Source organism: Entelurus aequoreus, linkage group LG28, assembly GCF_033978785.1.
Source record: "Entelurus aequoreus isolate RoL-2023_Sb linkage group LG28, RoL_Eaeq_v1.1, whole genome shotgun sequence".
NCBI lineage: Eukaryota > Metazoa > Chordata > Actinopteri > Syngnathiformes > Syngnathidae > Entelurus > Entelurus aequoreus.
The window spans coordinates 31,741,237-31,753,432 of NC_084758.1; the positions used below are offsets into that span (position 1 = coordinate 31,741,237).

Genomic DNA, 12,196 nt, shown 5'->3' on the forward strand with positions numbered 1-12,196 from the left:
TACATTTTAATAAATTGCAAAATTTGCTTTCGTGACACTAATAAACAAACTTCCATTAATTTTGAATAGTTTTTAAGACACTTCTGCAGAACTATCTACCATGGAGCGGCCGTCCTGCTGTTAGGTTAAACTACGTTTGACAAAAAATAATTGCCGCAATAATTAGCAAAATAAAAGTCCGCGGCACATCGATGAATATCCGACATGAAAGGAATAACCTCAAACTTGTTTCCCTCTATTAATATGCAAATGTATACGGCAAGACACTCCGATGCCTAATCAGATCATCCACTCAGCAGGGGGCAGCGGTGTGAGGAGAGAATGTTCCGCCTGGTGTTGCAGTCGTGTTTCACGACTTTGCTGCTCCCGCTATGCGACAGCGTTTCACGGTGTTGACAAGGAAAACGCTAACGTTCCCGTCATGGCGGTCAGGTGGCGGCGCCAAATGTCAGCGAGCGGCGCCGCTTTTCCAACTGTCCCCTATGAGGCGCACTAACGACGTGAGCGTGCTCCGCGACACACATTTGATGACAATAAATCACGGCAATAAAGCGGCGCATCCTTGCGAGGGCCTATTAGCAAAGTGATGAAAGCGTCCTCTCGGCGAGCTCTGGGAGTCATCTTCAAAACAAACATCCCAGATGGTCGGACTTACACGTGAAAACAACAATCTGATATTTTTCCTTTTCCCCGCCATGTTTGAGTCACGAACACAAGTGTGGGGGGTGGGAGGGTGTTTGGAACCACCAGGCCCCGTCCCGCCGCCTCGACACGGCAAACGCGAGACGGGCGTTTGACAGATGGCGCGTCACCTCACGTCAGCGTGACGCCGCTCCTTTGCGATGTTTCTAATGTTAGCGCGAGGAGGAGAAGCGAGAAAACAAAGTGCGCACACGCAGAGAAACATGTTTTTGGGGGGTGCGGGTGTCAGCTCGGCCCCACCTAGTGAGGCTGCAGTTTAATTGACCTTTTTTTAGCATACCACACCATATGGTGTACAAATACCTCATGATATACTGCGTATCACCATATACAGGCAGCATAACTGTAATGTAATGTAATTGGAAATAAGTTGTTTTGTTTTTTAACTTGAAAACAAATGAAAGTAATATATTGTAGCCCACAGAAGAAATCACACAAAAGTCAGACGCTATTTTTAACTTTTATTACCAATTCTATGATAATGGCACGATTCCAACAGGTTTTACCTTCCGTGCAAACACTTTACTCTCCGTGAGTCCGCGCGTCCCCGGACACACAACAACGCTTCCTTATTCTACGCCCAATCACCTTTCAGGCATTGATGGTGTGTATCAAGCCTTGGAGTTGTCCAGCACTCATGGACCTCCAGTGTTCCTCATCATATATATACATACATACATAGAAAAAAATTATAATCCGGTGTGCCCTATGGTCTGGAAAATACAATATATATATATATATATATATATATATATATATATATATATATATATATATATATATATATATATATATATATATATATATATATATATATATATATATATATATATATATATATACACACATACATACATAGAAAAAAAATATAATCCGGTGTGCCCTATGGTCTGGAAAATACAATATATATGACCATAATTTTTTTCTAAATGTAAAAGACTTCCTTGTGGTCTACATCAGTGTTTTTCAACCTTTTTTGAGCCAAGGCACATTTTTTGCGTTGAAAAAATGCGGAGGCACACCACCAGCAGAAATCATTAAAAAACGAAACTCAGTTGACAGTAAAAAGTCGTTGTCGCGAGTGAATTTAAAGCATAACCAAGCATGTATCACTATAGCTCTTGTCTCAAAGTAGGTGTACTGTCACCACCTGTCACATCACACCCTGACTTATTTGGAGTTTATTGCTGTTTTCCTGTGTGTAGTGTTTTAGTTCTTGTCTTGCGCTCCTATTTTGGTGGCTTTTTCTCTTTTTTTGGTATTTTCCTGTAGCAGTTTCATGTCTTCCTTTGAGCGATATTTCCCGCATCTACTTTGTTTTAGCAATCAAGAATATTTCAGTTGTTTTTATCCTTCTTTGTAGTGACATTGTTGATTGTCATGTCATGTTCGGATGTACTTTGTGGACGCCGTCTTTGCTCCACAGTAAGTCTTTGCTGTCGTCCAGCATTCTGTTTTTGTTTACTTTGTAGCCAGTTCAGTTTTAGTTTGGTTCTTCATAGCCTCCCTTAAGCTTCAATGCCTTTTCTTAGGGTCACTCACCTTTTGTTTATTTTTGGTTTAAGCATTAGACACCTTTTTACCTGCACACTGCCTCCCGCTGTTTCCGACATCTACAAAGCAATTAGCTACCTGCTGCCACCTACTGATATGGAAGAGAATTACACGGTTACTCTGCTGAGCTCTAGACAGCACCGACACTCAACAACAACACATCATTTGCAGACTATAATTACTAGTTTGCAAAAAATATTTTTAACCCAAATAGGTGAAATTAGATAATCTCTCACGGCACACCAGACTGTATCTCACGGCACGGCACAGTGGTTGAAAAACACTGGTCTACATAACATGTAATGGTGGTTCTTTGGTCAAAATGTTGCATAGATGATGTTTTACAGATCATCTTCAAGCCGCTTTCTGACAGTCGTTTCAGTCTTATTTACGTGGCTCACCTTCGGCAGCGTCTTCTCCCCGTCATCTTTGTTGTAGCGGTGTAGCGTGCAAGGACGGGAGTGGAAGAAGTGTCAAAAGATGGAGCTAACTGTTTTAATGACATTCAGACTTTACTTCAATCAATAACGGAGCAGCATCTCCTCATCCGGAAACAACAACACCGGAAATGTGACCCGTGAAAAACCGTCCGACCGGAACTGTCTAAGAACTAAAGTTCCTTGGGTGAATAATGTAAACTCACTACACCGGTATGTTTTAGCGCTTTCATGGCGAGTTTACTGACAGATATAAGTAAGAACTTTACACTACTTTATATTAGAAATGGCAACAGCGAAGAATAAATGTTCCATAACAAGAAGATAGAGAAAATGAAGAAGCTTATCGACTACGGTGTCGGCACGGACTACAAAGGCGGACGCGCGCAAATTTTTCAGGATTAATGCAGATCCAAAATACAGATCAGCAGGTACCAGAAGGTAAGAAAAGTTGCTTTTGCATAATATTGCAAAACAAAACGCCAGATAATATGTCTTACCTTATACACACACCATAATAATACTCCTATATTGAAGCACAGTACAATCCATCAGGCGGTGCGGCTTCATAGCTTACCAAAGTCGTATTAAAACATTTTGATAGATTTTTGAGCGCCGTGTGTAATGTTCTATATTTTCAATGGAACATATAAAATGCTGGTGTTGTTTACTTGAGTCATATTGCCAACATAGTGCAGTCTAAGTGTATCTCTTATGTTTGACTGCCATCTACTGGTCACACTTATTACACCATGCACAAAATAAAATTGCTTCGAGGTCGGTAAGCAAAACTAGAATTATTCCTTACATTAGGCGCACCGGGTTATAAGGCGCACTGTCGAGTTTTGAGAAAAAAAATAAAAATTTAAGTGTGCCTTACCGTCCGGAGAATACGGTACTCCTAACATTCCACCTACTACCACGATACAGCACTTAGTGACTTTGAGGACGTCGCAGGAACCCTGCCGCACAAAAAACTACGGATGTGCTGACTTTTTTTTACGGCATACGTCACTCCCCCTTTGCCCATAGTTGAAAAGACGGAAGTCGATGCAAACGGCTGCATACCGCCGGAAAACTGAAAGAAGAAGAAATAGAATGCCTATGTGCAATTACTGCCGTTGTGGTAGGAGATGCAAAAGAACCAAAGAAACGAAAAGTTTTGTCTGAGGGACAGTCAGGATCAACATTGCCCCGGCTTTCATTCGCTGGCATGAGCTCAAAGACGAGGGATTTTCGGTCAATGCTGCCTTGGCTATGTTCCTGCTGAACTAGTAAGTACCTTTTGATGCTCAAATCAAAATGTTAATGCTAATGTTATCGGAAATTTGCGTGGTAGCAATAATTAGCCACCAGCTCGATAGTTCCCAGTTTCACGCTACTTTTTTCGAAAAAGCTCTCGCCAGTCTTTCTTTGCTTCGGACCTGCATCCGACCCGATACTTTCGTGTTAGTAGCGTCATGTTTGTAGTTTAATCCATATGGTATCTGCTATTTAACATCAGCATAGCCATTAGAGACGTAATATTTGTGCCAGCATGACGCTATATGCGCTAGTCATCATGGGAAATGTAGTCTTGTTCTCACAAAACACTACCGCTCTGGTCCACTGGCGCCCCCCAAAATCAACCAAAACTGAAAGTTCTTAAGTGGGGCTTTAATGGTTACCAAACAGTGTCTGTATCACGGCAGTAAAACGGATGATCAAACAAAACAGAAGTCATCGTCATGGACCCATTAGCCAAACAGACTCAATATCTCCACAGTGACGTTTTGGTGAGTTTACTGAGGAATTTGTGAAACTGAAACAATACAAAAATAATACCATTGTAAGTTAATAATACTAACACAGACACTCGTAAACATGTTAGCACATTAGCTCATGCTAACAACGCTATCTTCATTGCATTAGGACAGCACGTACAAATATGCATGAAAACACTCCTACAGACATGAGAACGTTTAGTAAGTATGACATAGCACTACTGATAAATGTGAGGACACTGCAGCACCGGAGTGTGTCCACAATATGGCGCTATAGCAAAATCAATAATACACCATGTTAGTGTTTTTGCTTGTTTTTTTTAATTAAATTATATTTAGTATTGCCGTCGGAGAAGAAAAATCCATAAATTTGCCGCTCTGTCTAATAAGCCGCAGGGTTCAAAGCGTAGGGAAAAAAAAGTAGGGGTTTGTAGTCCGGAATGCACAATACAGTAGGGAAGGGATGCAGGGAAAGGGAAAAGAAAAGTGGGGGGTTATTCATTTTGCAATGCAGTCTGCTTAAGTTGGAATTGCCACAAAACACATTTTAAGATTGTTCAACACTCTACTGCCATCTGGTGGCTAAAGTACATTTTGCCACGTTCCATGTGTCAGGTAAACATGCGACGAATGGGCCATGTGAATCCCCTTTCTACTGAACAAATATTGTCTTAATATAACAAAATATAGTATAGCTGACGTGAAACAGTAACAATTTGACAACCTTTACCTTTAGAAAAAATAAACAAATCACAAGTTAATGCACAGTGGTAACTCGGTATAACAGCTGTCTCTCGGCAAATTAGTATGCCGTAGGTTGCGAGCAATAATGCTTGGTAAGAGCCTCCACACCACTAGTTGGCGCCGTATACGTCAGTGAGATCTGACCAAAACATCCGGTGTTACTAACTAGCGTAGCGTTTTGCTGGAGATCTAAATAACTTTGTTTTTCAAAGCACGGGGAGGAAGAAAGTGAGTGTGACAGACGAAGAGAAGAAGAAGTGCATGGTATTCATTGAATTAAAGAAATAAATCATCAAAAATATGTGGAGCAGTTGACTCAATAACATGGACGTAAAATATGATGATCCGTAGTTGTAACATTAATTCTTCCTATAACCATTATCACTACTTATTTATGTCTATGTGAGCAAATATGGTTTGGCTATCCATCTAAAAGGACATTAACAAATAGGTAGAAGAGCCAAGTATCATGGCGGCACAGCAACACAACCAACATGGATCCCGATGGCATTTTGAAAAGGTAAAAAGCTTGCGGAACGCCGCTTCCATCTTTTTCCTCCTCCTAGAGACGAGCTGCTATGATGAATATAGCCATTAGGAAAATGACTTGTCTCAAATGTCAGCCCGTCTTTTTGTTGGGGTTGTACAAAAAATGAATATTGCACACACACGTGACCTCCTTCTCCTTTTTTTAGAACGCCAGCCAAAAAAAAAAAAGTGTTTCAATTATTTGAACGGCCTGCCACTCATTGATACCGCTGTCGCGGTGAAATAATTACAGAGTCTGTCTTTAATGTCGACGGCTTCCACTGTGAGGACGATGTATAAATATTCCACCTTTGAAATGTGAGCGTTATAATTGTTTAAAAATCCACTGACATGTTAAACGGGTAAAAAACGAAACAAATATTGTTTTAATTTGCACTATTTGCTTCATTTTGGTCAATTGTATGTAAAAGAATCAAATAATAATTTTATATAAATATAGATGTATATTTTTTTTCTGATTGTTATTGTTCATATTTTATGTTTACAATTTAATATTTACTATATTTGAAGAAAAACAATTCTGCCTAAAATCTCTGATACCCTGATTATAATGACGATCATTAAACTAAAAGCAAAATCAAAGGAAATGTAAACATTTCAAGGTAAAAGTATCAGTATTTGTAATACCGGTAATATATATTGGTTTTAAACAATACCAAAATGAGCATTTAAAAATTTTTTTAAAAATAAAATAAAATAAAAAACAAGACACTTTTAAATAGGGGCTGTGAATCTTTGGGCACGATTTGATTCGATTCGATTCAAATTGATGTTCGCTTCATAATAAATGCTTTTTTTTTTATTTTTAATAACATTGGATGCAAGTTCTATGATTAACTACATTCCTCCATAAAATAGACAAGCAGCTTTGATACATTTGTTGTACTACTTACTTATCTGTACAGAAAATATCACATCAACAATATGATTTGCCTGGCTGGAAAAAAAACAGATATGAGAAGAACAAATAATAAAAAATAATGAATCGGCTAAGAATCGTTACTAATAAGAATCGCTGTTGATTCGAAAATCTACTTTTTTGTTGACGGAAACCCCCAAAACAGCCCAACCAGGACGTGTACAAAACAATGCATTAAAAAAACAAACGAGTCAGCGTCTAAGCCCCGCCCCCATTGTCCCTCCTCAAATGTCACCCCTTTTTTTTGTTGGGGTTGTACAAAAAAATTGGTATCGCACACACACGTGACCTTTTTTTCAGAACCCCTGCCAAAAAAAAAAAAAAAAAGTGTTTATTTGAACGGCCTGCCACTCTTTTATACCGCTGTCGCGGTGAAATAATTACAGAGTCTGTCTTTAATGTCGACGGCTTCCACTGTGAGGACGATGTATAAATATTCCACCTTTGAATGTAAGTGCTATATTTGTTTAAAAATCCACTGACGGCATGTCAAAGCTTGATCGTATCAATGCCAGCTGTAGTATCAGGAAGTGTTTTTTTCACAAATGTGTGGGGGTTTTTGTGCTCTTTAAATATAATGTACATATTAATGTAATATGGACAAAGTCAGGAACAGTTACGGGTAAAAAAACGAAACAATATTGTTTTATTTTGCACTATTTGCTTCGTTTTGGTCAATTTTAAATACATATAGATGTATATATTTTTTCTAATCGTTATTGTTCATATTTTGTGTTTATAATTTAATATTTACTATATTTGAAGAAATAAAAAATCAGCCTAAAATCTCTGATACCTTGATTATAATGACGATCATTAAACTAAAATTAAAATCAAATGGATATTTAAAGATTTCAAGTTAAAAGTATCAGTATTTGCAATACCGGTAATATATCTTGGTTTTAAATTGGGATGTCCGATATTATCGGCCTGCCGATATTATCGGCCTGCCGATATTATCGGCCGATAAATGCGTTAAAATGTAACATCGGAAATTATCGGTATCTGTTTTATTATTATCTGTATCGTTTTTTTTGGGTTTTTTTTATTAAATCAACATAAAAAACACAAGATACACTTACAATTAGTGCACCAACCCAAAAAACCTCCCTCCCCCATTTCTTTCTGTTATCAATATTGTGGTTCCTACATTATATATGAATATATATCAATACAGTCTGCAAGGGATACAGTCCGTAAGCACACATGATTGTGCGTGCTGCTGCTCCACTAATAGTACTAACCTTTAACAGTTAATTTTACTCATTTTCATTAATTACTAGTTTCTATGCAACTGTTTTTATATTGTTTTACTTTCTTTTTGATTCAAGAAAATGTTTTTAATTTAGTCATCTTATTTTTTTATTTTTTTAAAAAAAGTACCTTATCTTCACCATACCTGGTTGTCCAAATTAGGCATAATAATGTGTTAATTCCACGACTGCATATATCGGTTGATATCGGTATCGGTAATTAAAGAGTTGGACAATATCGGAATATCGGATATCGGCAAAAAGCCATTATCGGACATCCCTAGTTTTAAACAATACCAAAATGAGCATTTAAAAAAAATAAAAATTAAATAAAAATAAAAATAAATAAAAAAACATAAGACACTTAAATAGGGCTGTGAATCTTTGGGCACGATTTGATTTGATTCGATTCAAATTGATGTTCGATTCATGATATATCCTTTTTTTTTTTTTTTTTTTAATAACATTGGATGCAAGTTCTATGATTAACTACATTCCTCCATAAAATAGACAAACATAAGAATCGCTGTTGATTCGAAAATCGACTTTTTTGTTGAAGGAAACCCCCAAAACAACCCAACCAGGACGTGTACAAAACAATGCATTAAAAAAACAAACGAGTCAGCGTCTTCTAAGCCCCGCCCCCATTGTCCCTCCTCAAATGTCACCCCTTTTTTTTGTTGGGGTTGTACAAAAAATTGATATCGCACACACGTGGCTTCCTTCTTTTTTTTTTTAGAACCCCTGCCAAAAAAAAAAAAGTGTTTAATTTGAACGGCCTGCCACTCATTTGAACAGCTGTCGCGGTGAAATAATTACAGAGTTTGTCTTTAATGTCGACGGCTTCCACTGTGAGGACGATGTATAAATATTCCACCTTTGAAATGTAAGTGTTATATTTGTTTAAAAATCCACTGACGGCATGTCAAAGCTTGATCGTATCAATGCCAGCTGTAGTATCAGGGAGTGTTTTTTTTCACAAATTTGTGGGGGTTTTTGTGCTCTTTAAATATAATGTACATATTAATGTAATATGGACAAAGTCAGGAACAGATACGGGTAAAAAAACGAAACAATATTGTTTTATTTTGCACTATTTGCTTCGTTTTGGTCAATTTTGAATAAATATAGATGTATGTATTTTTTCTAATTGTTGTTCATATTTTGTGTTTATAATTTAATATTTACTATATTTGAAGAAATAAAAAATCAGCCTAAAATCTCTGATACCTTGATTATAATGACGATCATTAAACTAAAATTAAAATCAAACGGAAATTTAAAGATTTCAAGTTAAAAGTATCAGTATTTGCAATACCGGTAATATATCTTGGTTTTAAATAGGGATGTCCGATAATATCGGCCGATAAATGCGTTAAAATGTAATATCGGAAATTATCGGTATCGTTTTTTTTATTATCTGTATCGTTTTTTGTTGGGTTTTTTTGTTTTTTTTATTAAATCAACATAGAAAACACAAGATACACTTACAATTAGTACACCAACCCAAAAAACCTCCCTCCCCCCATTTCTTTCTGTTATTAATATTCTGGTTCCTACATTATATATCAATATATATCAATGCAGTCTGCAAGGGATACAGTCCGTAAGCACACATGATTGTGCGTGCTGCTGGTCCACTAATAGTACTAACCTTTAACAGTTAATTTTACTTATTTTCATTAATTACTAGTTTGTATGTAACTGTTTTTATATTGTTGTACTTTCTTTTTGATTCAAGAAAATGTTTTTAATTTAGTCATCTTATTTTATTTATTTTTTCAAAAAGTACCTTATCTTCACCATACATGGTTGTCCAAATTAGGCATAATAATGTGTTAAATCCACGACTGCATATATCGGTTGATATCGGTATCGGTTGATATCGGTATCGGTAATTAAAGAGTTGGACAATATCGGAATATCGGATATCGGCAAAAAGCCATTATCGGACATCCCTAGTTTTAAACAATACCAAAATGAGCATTTAAAAAAAATAAAAATTAAATAAAAAGAAAAATAAAATTAAATATAAAAACATAAGACACTTTTAAATAGGGCTGTGAATCTTTGGGCACGATTTGATTCGATTTGATTCAAATTGATGTTCGATTCATAATATATCCTTTATTTTTTTATTTATTTTTTTAATAACATTGGATGCAAGTTCTATGATTAACTACATTCCTCCATAAAATAGACAAACATAAGAATCGCTGTTGATTCGAAAATCGACTTTTTTGTTGAAGGAAACCCCCAAAACAACCCAACCAGGACGTGTACAAAACAATGCATTAAAAAAACAAACGAGTCAGCGTCTTCTAAGCCCCGCCCCCATTGTCCCTCCTCAAATGTCACCCCTTTTTTTTGTTGGGGTTGTACAAAAAATTGATATCGCACACACGTGACTTCTTTTTTTTTTAGAACCCCTGCCAAAAAAAAAAAAGTGTTTAATTTGAACCGCCTGCCACTCATTTGAACCGCTGTCGCGGTGAAATAATTACAGAGTTTGTCTTTAATGTCGACGGCTTCCACTGTGAGGACGATGTATAAATATTCCACCTTTGAAATGTAAGTGTTATATTTGTTTAAAAATCCACTGACGGCATGTCAAAGCTTGATCGTATCAATGCCAGCTGTAGTATCAGGGAGTGGTTTTTTTCACAAATTTGTGGGGGTTTTTGTGCTCTTTAAATATAATGTACATATTAATGTAATATGGACAAAGTCAGGAACAGATACGGGTAAAAAAACGAAACAATATTGTTTTATTTTGCACTATTTGCTTCGTTTTGGTCAATTTTAAATAAATATAGATGTATGTATTTTTTCTAATTGTTGTTGTTCATATTTTGTGTTTATAATTTAATATTTACTATATTTGAAGAAATAAAAAATCAGCCTAAAATCTCTGATACCTTGATTATAATGACGATCATTAAACTAAAATTAAAATCAAACGGAAATTTAAAGATTTCAAGTTAAAAGTATCAGTATTTGCAATACCGGTAATATATCTTTGTTTTAAATAGGGATGTCCGATAATATCGGCCGATAAATGCGTTAAAATGTAATATCGGAAATTATCGGTATCGTTTTTTTTATTATCTGTATCGTTTTTTGTTGGGTTTTTTTGTTTTTTTTATCAAATCAACATAAAAAACACAAGATACACTTACAATTAGTGCACCAACCCAAAAACCTCCCTCCCCCCATTTCTTTCTGTTATTAATATTCTGGTTCCTACATTATATATCAATATACAGGTATATCAATGCAGTCTGCAAGGGATACAGTCCGTAAGCACACATGATTGTGCGTGCTGCTGCTCCACTAATAGTACTAACCTTTAACAGTTAATTTTACTTATTTTCATTAATTACTAGTTTGTATGTAACTGTTTTTATATTGTTTTACTTTCTTTTTGATTCAAGAAAATGTTTTTAATTTAGTCATCTTATTTTATTTTATTTTTTTAAAAGTACCTTATCTTCACCATACATGGTTGTCCAAATTAGGCATAATAATGTGTTAAATCCACGACTGCATATATCGGTTGATATCGGTATCGGTTGATATCGGTATCGGTAATTAAAGAGTTGGACAATATCGGAATATCGGATATCGGCAAAAAGCCATTATCGGACATCCCTAGTTTTAAACAATACCAAAATGAGCATTTAAAAAAAATAAAAATTAAATAAAAATAAAAATAAAATAAAATATAAAAACATAAGACACTTTTAAATAGGGCTGTGAATCTTTGGGCACGATTTGATTCGATTTGATTCAAATTGATGTTCGATTCATAATATATCCTTTATTTATTTTTATTTTTTTTTAATAACATTGGATGCAAGTTCTATGATTAACTACATTCCTCCATAAAATAGACAAACATAAGAATCGCTGTTGATTCGAAAATCGACTTTTTTGTTGAAGGAAACCCCCAAAACAACCCAACCAGGACGTGTACAAAACAATGCATTAAAAAAACAAACGAGTCAGCGTCTTCTAAGCCCCGCCCCCATTGTCCCCCCTCAAATGTCACCCCTTTTTTGTGTTGGGGTTGTACAAAAAATTGATATCGCACACACGTGACTTCCTTCTTTTTTTTTTTAGAACCCTTGCCAAAAAAAAAAAAGTGTTTAATTTGAACGGCCTGCCACTCATTTGAACCGCTGTCGCGGTGAAATAATTACAGAGTTTGTCTTTAATGTCGACGACTTCCACTGCGAGGACGATGTATAAATACTCCATGATTTGCCTGGCTGG

At 35.9% G+C, this 12,196-nt stretch overlaps 1 protein-coding gene across 1 annotated transcript in view; it reads right to left on the reverse strand.

Moving 5' to 3' along the window:
- si:dkey-237h12.3 (teneurin-3) overlaps window positions 1-12,196 on the reverse strand; it is a 581,230-nt gene that overhangs the window by 487,640 nt on the left and 81,394 nt on the right.